The sequence below is a fragment of the Scylla paramamosain genome, chromosome 1, assembly GCF_035594125.1.
Source record: "Scylla paramamosain isolate STU-SP2022 chromosome 1, ASM3559412v1, whole genome shotgun sequence".
NCBI lineage: Eukaryota > Metazoa > Arthropoda > Malacostraca > Decapoda > Portunidae > Scylla > Scylla paramamosain.
The window spans coordinates 29,838,521-29,846,020 of record NC_087151.1 but is presented as its reverse complement, the minus strand read 5'-3'; the positions used below and the strand labels follow the sequence as shown (position 1 = coordinate 29,846,020).

At 41.3% G+C, this 7,500-nt stretch overlaps 1 protein-coding gene and 1 pseudogene across 5 annotated transcripts in view; one reads left to right on the top strand and one right to left on the bottom strand.

Moving 5' to 3' along the window:
• The window catches only part of LOC135103082 (myelin regulatory factor-like protein), a 101,799-nt gene that overhangs the window by 40,314 nt on the left and 53,985 nt on the right, over positions 1 to 7,500 (top strand). The gene's annotated exons all lie outside the window — the stretch shown is intronic.
• On the bottom strand, positions 4,256 to 4,375 carry LOC135105989 (5S ribosomal RNA; annotated as a pseudogene).

Sequence of the window (7,500 nt, the reverse complement as noted above, 5' to 3'; positions counted from 1 at the left end):
GGTGCGTGTTTTAATTGTCTATGTTACTAATGATAAAAGTCTTCGCTAATATTCAGGTGACGTAACGCACAAACCTCCACAGTCTTTTAGCGTTTTCCTTTTAATATTAAGTCCCATGAAGTGCTAAGAATAAGTAAGGAGATCGCGAGGTTATCAGTAGGTTAGAGTAATTAAGATTTAAAAGTGAGGAGATTATTGAGGGATTCAGCCAAGAAAATACAGTGGAAGTCAGTGCAGGAAGGTTTTCTCTGTCAGTCAGTCGATAAAATACAGTGGGAATCAGTGCAGGAAGTCTCTCTTTGTCAGTCAGTTGATAAAATACAGTGGGAGTCAGTACAGGAAGTCTCTCTCTCAGTCAGTCAATAAAATACAGTGAAAGTCAGTGCAGGAAAGTTCTCTCTCAGTCAGCCAAGAAAATACAGTGAAAGTCAGTGCAGGAAAGCTCTCTCTCAGTCAGCCAAGAAAATACAGTGAAAGTCAGAGCAGGAAGTCTCTCTCTCAGTCTTAAGTCCCCTGATCTGTTAAGAATTAAACTAAATGTAAGGATCAGCCAATCAGAAGAATTAAGACTAAGATTAAGATTAAGGCACCCCAACAAAGAAAACATTGTGGAAGTGAGTACAGAAAGTTACTCTACATCTGACCGTGACTCACTGTACTTATTGATGTAGATGAACGAGTGGAGTACCTGTTAAAAATACGTGCCTTATGCTGCCCTCTATTCATCTCTTAGTTATCCCTGACATTCCATGATGGCAGAAGCATGTTACGTTAACGAGACGTGAACCTTGGTAGCATAAAAGTAGGCACGATAGATAGAAAGCTAGATGGACAGAGGCAATAACGTCTTAAATGGATCAAACGGGTAGACGGTAGAGATGACTGGAGAAACAACAAGAACAAAGGGAGAAAGAAAAGAAAAGAAAAAGAAAATAAAGAAAAACATGTCCTGCAATGGGAATACAGAAATTATGGTAATGATGGTGGTGGTGATGACGATGTTAACAGAAAAGAGGAGACGTAGAAGACTCGAGGTGACATCAGGCTATGGATGGTTGTGGTGGTGGTTGCTGTGGGTTAGGATAAGGAATAGGTGGAAAGAATATGCTGGAAGGGGGCTGGGGAGTAGGTAAGTGTGTGTGTGTGTGTGTGTGTGTGTGTGTGTGTGTGTGTGTGATGTGTGCGCGGCAGACAACCTCATGTGTCACCGCGCACCGCCCGTGGCTGATGTGAAGGACGTGATAGCTTATCTCGGCTACATTTGGTCACGTACGCATGTTATTCATAGCTTCCTCGAAATAACTCATTGCTCTAACAACAACAACACACCACAGAAAAAAAAAATATATATATACATGGAGGTTATGTTTGTGTATGAGCATTATTAACACAACCTAACCTATTTTATCTTTAATCAAGGGGCTGGGCCAGGTGTTGTTACTGCTGGGAGGGTGGGGGGCTGGAGGTGTCACGTTTGGTAGTCACGAGGCACTGCGTTGGTGTTTGGCTCGTGGCTCGTGTGTGTGTGTGTGTGTGTGTGTGTGCGCGCCATAGGACAGGTGATGGTGGTGGTGGTAGTATTTACTGGTGGTGTTAGTGTAGTACCCCCTCGTAGCGGTGCTGTAGTAGTAGAAAATGTGTTATCGTCCGTTTTCCGTTTTCTTTTGTTTGTAGTTTGTGTGGAGGACGTTATTGTTACTGTTGTTGTTGTTGTTGTTGTTATTAATAGTAATAGTAGTAGCAGTTGTAGTGTTGCAGCATTTACTACTAAATAAATAAATAAATAAATAAAAGCAATAGTTATGTTGATTGCAGTAAAGTAGTAGTAGTAGTAGTGTTGGTAGCAGCAGCAGTTTCTTGTATTATGCTGCGAAGAGGTTCGTTTAGTAATCAGTAGTGTGAGTGATAGATGGAGATAACACCTGAAGCCCCGCAAGAATGACAGACCAGATGGCAACATTAACCCCTCTCTCTCTCTTTCTCTCTCTCTCTCTCTCTCTCTCTCTCTCTCTCTCTCTCTCTCTCTCTCTCTCTCTCTCTCTCTCTGCTAGTCGTACTATGCATCACCGGAGCAACTATATTAAAGATCCCCTTAAAATCTACTACGTTTTCTGTGGACGATGAAGTACTTAGATATGATTTTCTTTTTGTTCCGCTGGTGGCTCTAGGAGGAAGCAGATAGCAGACGCTTATCTCGTAGGAAAAGCACGCGTTGAAGGAGGACCGATAGCGCTGAAGGGGGGAAGAGGGGGGCGGAGCTACTGGGAAGCTAGGAAGATATGACGAAGAGTGAGGAAGCTTGCGTTAGGAAGGAGAATAAAGAGGAGAGAGACTGTTTTTCGTGGAAGTTGTGAGGAGGAGAGTGAGGAAGCTTGGGTTAGGGAGGAGCATAAAGAAGAACTTTTTTCTTTTTTTTTTTCGAGGAATTTCTGGCGTTTGCTCCTAGGGGAAGAGTTGAATAGGTTCAGGTCAGAATAGGGAATAGAAAGATGAAAGGTTGATTTTCCCCTTCTTTTGAACTTTGAACCATAGTCTGAAACACCTCTGCGCCGCATCTTCACTACACCCTCCAGTCTGTTTGAAATTACACGGGTTTTTAAGTATGTTCATATGGTTTTAGTGACAGAATAACAACATTTCCACAGTAAAACAGGAGAAAGAGTCTTGAGAATTCGGCTAATCATCTCTGTGGCCTTTGAAAATAGTTGTGGTGGGAGAGAAAAGCGCTTCAGGATACGTGCCTCTGTCCTGCCTTGGCGATACTAGTGGCTTGTGAGGACCTGTCATGCACCGAACACGCGTACCTTTAAGATAGATGTTTTGCCGCAGAATTCATCTTAAGCTTCTGTAAAATCTCGTATTGTATGTATTTTTTCTACTTTTATAAATGTTGATATGTTTAGATAAAAAGAGGCACCAGATAAAAAGTTGAAATGACTTAATGGGTACCGAGGCTCAGTAAACGAAAGTATGGGAGACAGAGGAGTGGATGGAGGTACAAGATAAGCGGCTGTGTTCTTAAACGCTTTGTTCTGTCATCATGACTGTTTTCAGAGGCCACAGATGTGATAGTCAGATATTCTCTCTCTCTCTCTCTCTCTCTCTCTCTCTCTCTCTCTCTCTCTCTCTCTCTCTCTCTCTCTCTCTCTCTCTCTCTCTCTCTCCATTAATGGGACATATTCCTTGCTATATTCTCACAGATTATATAAGAAAAAAAAACAATGAAAACCTCAGCAACTTCCACTACAGTCTGCTCAAACTAGTGGAGATAAGGCGCCAAGACGTCTGAGAAAGTGGTGAAAGTTGCGGGAGGCCTTTGTCCCTTAGTGGGTGATGATAATGAAGACGATGATAATGATGGAGATTCGTGATACTTAATGGGTTATGATTTATTGATGTTTTTTAACGTTATCATCTAATAGTTGTCATGTTTCTGCTCTCTCTCTCTCTCTCTCTCTCTCTCTCTCTCTCTCTCTCTCTCTCTCTCTCTCTCTCTCTCTCTCTCTCTCTCTCTCTCTCTCTACTGTCTTTATTTTCCATTACCCATTGCCTTTTATTATCTCTCTCTTCCCTTTTCCTGCTTTGTTTATCCCTCTTTATCCTGCATCACCTTCTCTCCCTCTTCTCTCTTCTCCCTTCTCCCACTTTCCCTCTCTTTATCCTACATCGCCTCTTCCTCTTCCTATTCTCCCTTCTCCCACTCTGTTTTTCCCTCTCTTTATCCTGCATCACCTTCCCTTCTTTTGTTTCCTCCTCCCACTTCTTCTTTCTTTATCCATCCTCCTGTCACTCTACCCTGTCCTTTCCTTATTTAGCCTTCGTTCCCTATGTTCCTTTTTCATCCTCCCACGTCGTCTATCCTTCTCTTATTTCTCTATCTTCTCTCTTCTTCCTTTCCTTCTCCTGTGAATCGCAAGAAATACGCCCGTAAATCAGGAGGAGGAGGAAGCATACCAACCCACAAGCTCTTGATTATAACATTTTTGGGATCGAACCATGGGTCTTGATGGGCGTCAGGAGCACCTCGGTAACCGCTCAGGTCAGGGAGGCACGCCATTGGTCCGTTGTGTACGGTAAGAGAGAGCAGTGTGGTGTTGTGATCGCGCTGCAAGTCTGCGTGCTATTCCCTTCAGCTTTGGTATTATTGTTGGGTTACATAAGGTTTGGTTAGGTTAGCTAGATTATGTTAGGTTAGCTGGAGTTAGGTTAGCTAGGTAAGAAAATAAGGGAAGCTGGTAGTCCCTGTAAGTTTGAATGCCAGCAACATACGGTGTTCCTCAGGCGGTCACCCATCCAAGTACTAACCATACCCAGCGTTGCTTAACTTCGCTGATCGGACGAGAAGCGGTGCATTCAGCGTGGTGTGATCGTGGGTTATTGGAGGCATTTGACGTTGTTGTTGTTGTTATTTTTTTATTAATCAGTTTTCATTATTATTGTTAGCGTCTCCAAAAGTGTTAACTAATTCCAGCGATATTATGAAAAGAAGGAGGATGAAGGGCGGGGAGTTCTGGATCATAAGAAGCTAAATCAGGTAACTTTGTGCTTCTCCTATTATCTTTTTATGATAGCTGCATTATGATCAGGCTGTGTATGTAGAAAACTATTAATAAACACTTCATAAATAAACTATATAAACAAATAGATAGATAAACACCATAAGAACCTTACCAGTAACTTCTGTGGCCCTTGAAAACCATCGTGACGGGTGAGCAAGAAGAAACACGCGCCTCATCAAGCCAGGTTCGCCAGTATAACATAACCTGAGGCATGGCACCGCGTTTCTCTGCGGGGGAGCTGGCCAGTCACCACCGCACGGCAGCCTCGGGGCCCAGCAAGCACCTGTAATAGTGGGGTGGTGAGCGTGTCGGGGCGCCCACACCCGATAAACGGAAACCACCACCTACAGGGGAGAAAGGTTGCTCGGAACTTCCTTCGGTCAGGCGGCCCCGCTTCTCCTTTTTTATGATTGTACAGTTAGGTTAGGTTAGGTTATTTGTTTAGGTTAGGTTTAGTTAGGTTAGGTTTGGTTAGGTTTGGTTTGGTTAGGTTTGATTAGGTTAGTTAGGTTATGTTAGGTTAGTATGGTTATGTCAGGTTTGGTTATATTATGTTAGGTTAGGTTAGTTTGGTTTGGTTAGGTTAGGTTTGGTTATGTTATGTTTGGTCATGTTATGTTATGTTAGGTTAGTTTGGTTAGGTTAGGTTAGGTTTGGTTTGGCTATGTTAGGTTTTGGTTATGTTATGCTATGGTATGTTATGTTATGTTAGTTATGTTTGGTTACTTAGGTTTGGTTAGGTTAGTTAGATTAAGTTAGGTTAGCTAGGTTAGGTCGCTTGGAGCTTCTTTGGGTCAGATTGTCCCGCTTCCCTGGTTTACAGTTCCCTCACACTTAACCTAACCTAACCTGACTTAACCTAACCTAACCTAACCTAACCTAACCTAACATAACATAACCTAACCTAACCTAACCTAACCTAAACTAATCTAACCTAACTTAACCTAACTTAACCTAACCTAACCTAAACTAAACTAATCTAACCTAACTTAACCTAACCTAACCTAACGTAATCTAACCACCTCGCTTAGCTCTGTGTCACGCCGGCCACTCTGAAATACACACCACGCCCCAACCACCCCCCAAAAAAAGTAAATAAGTAAATAGAATAAAAAATCAATCAATAAATAACTAAAGAAGTAAAGAAATAAAGTACCTGTTTGTTATTAATGTCGCTGTCTCTTAGGTAATTACTGAGGGATGAATATAATGTACTTTTTATTTTATTTTTATTTTTCATTTGTTTATTGATTGAATTATTTTATTTGTATATTTTATTTATTTAAGTAAGCCAGTCAGCCTTACAGAATCTCTACAATTAACTTTTGGGAGCGACATATTGGACTTGCAAGAACGATAAAGGGTTAAGGGAAGGAATGACGGACCTGAAGGAGGGAGGAAGGGAAGAAAGGAGTTGGTAGAAGGCGAGTGAACTGAAGTAAGAGAGAAATGACTGAAGAAGAGAGGAGAAGTAAGAAAGAAGGGAAAAGATGAGTAAAGTAAGGAAGCAAAAGAGAAGAGTAGAAAGGGAGAAGAAAGTAAGAAAGGAGAGATAAAAGAAAAATAGAGGAGAATTATAATAAGGAAGAAAATAAAGGGATACATTAAAGAAAATAACGAAGTAAATAAGAAAGAAAGAAAGAAAGAAGGGAAGAAAGAAGAAAAAAATATATGAGGAAAATAAAGAAAAAAAGGAAATATAGGAAATAAACAACAGTAAATAAGAAATAAACAAAGAAAGAAAAGAAGGAAGGTTGATTACAAAAGAAAAAAAAATCAGGGGAAGACAACAGGAAGCAGGGAAACAAACGAGAGAAGACGAAAGCCGAATAATAATAAACCAAAAAAAAAAAAAAAAAAAAAAATGGGGGGAAGAGAGATGGGGGAGGAAGAGGAGGAGGAGGAGGAGGAGGAGGAGGAGGAGGAGGAGGAGGGAATGAAGGACGGGAAAGGAAGTTATGGGTCACTCCGTTACAGGTCTTAGGTGTCAAGTGTAACGGGGCTCTCCTCCTCCTCCTCCTCCTCCTCCTCCTCCTCCTCCTCCACTGTTCCTCGTATTTCCCGCTCCTTATATATATATATATATATATATATATATATATATATATATATATATATATATATATATATATATATATATATATTTTTTTTTTTTTTTTTTTATTTATTTATTTTTTTTTCCAGTTCGTGTCATTTATATTTTTCTTTCCCCTTGTTACTTAAGGAGAGAGAGAGAGAGAGAGAGAGAGAGAGAGAGAGAGAGAGAGAGAGAGAGAGAGAGAGAGAGAGAGAGAGAGAGAGATAAATTTATTTCTTCTACTAATTACATATTTTTTTTTATTTACAGGTGAGTGAAGATCATCTCCCTCCTCCTCCTCCTCCTCCCCCTCCTCCTCCTCTCAGCCTTTTGCTGTGCTGTCCTGTCTCTCTTCCCTGTAGCTAGTTAGAAGTAATTACCAAACAGCCTTGCAAGGACCAAAAGGTCTGTTGCTGTTTGGCTTTCCTTTGTATTCCTCCTCCTCCTCCTCCTCCTCCTCCTCCTCCTCCTCCCACCTTTTTTTTTCTCCTACTTCTCCTCTTGTTTTATATTTTCTTCTCATCTCGTTCCTGTTCTTGTCCTTTCTTCTTCTTCCTCTTCTCTCCTCCTCCTCCCTTACCTCCCCCATCTTCTCCACCAGCAGAAGGAACATCAAAATGGTAAGCCACATGGACCATCTCCACTTAATCACCCTTCTACTTTTTTTCTCCTCTCCACCTCTTCCACCACCTCTCCCACCCCCTCCACCTCCTCCTCCACCTCTTCCTCTCTCACAACCACTCATCTCCATATTTCTCATAGTGAAGCCACATTTTTCATTGCTTCCCCCTAAAAAAAGAAAAAGAAAAAGAAAACGTGTGTATTATGCATTCCTCTGCTACTGCTTATGTATGTATGTATGTA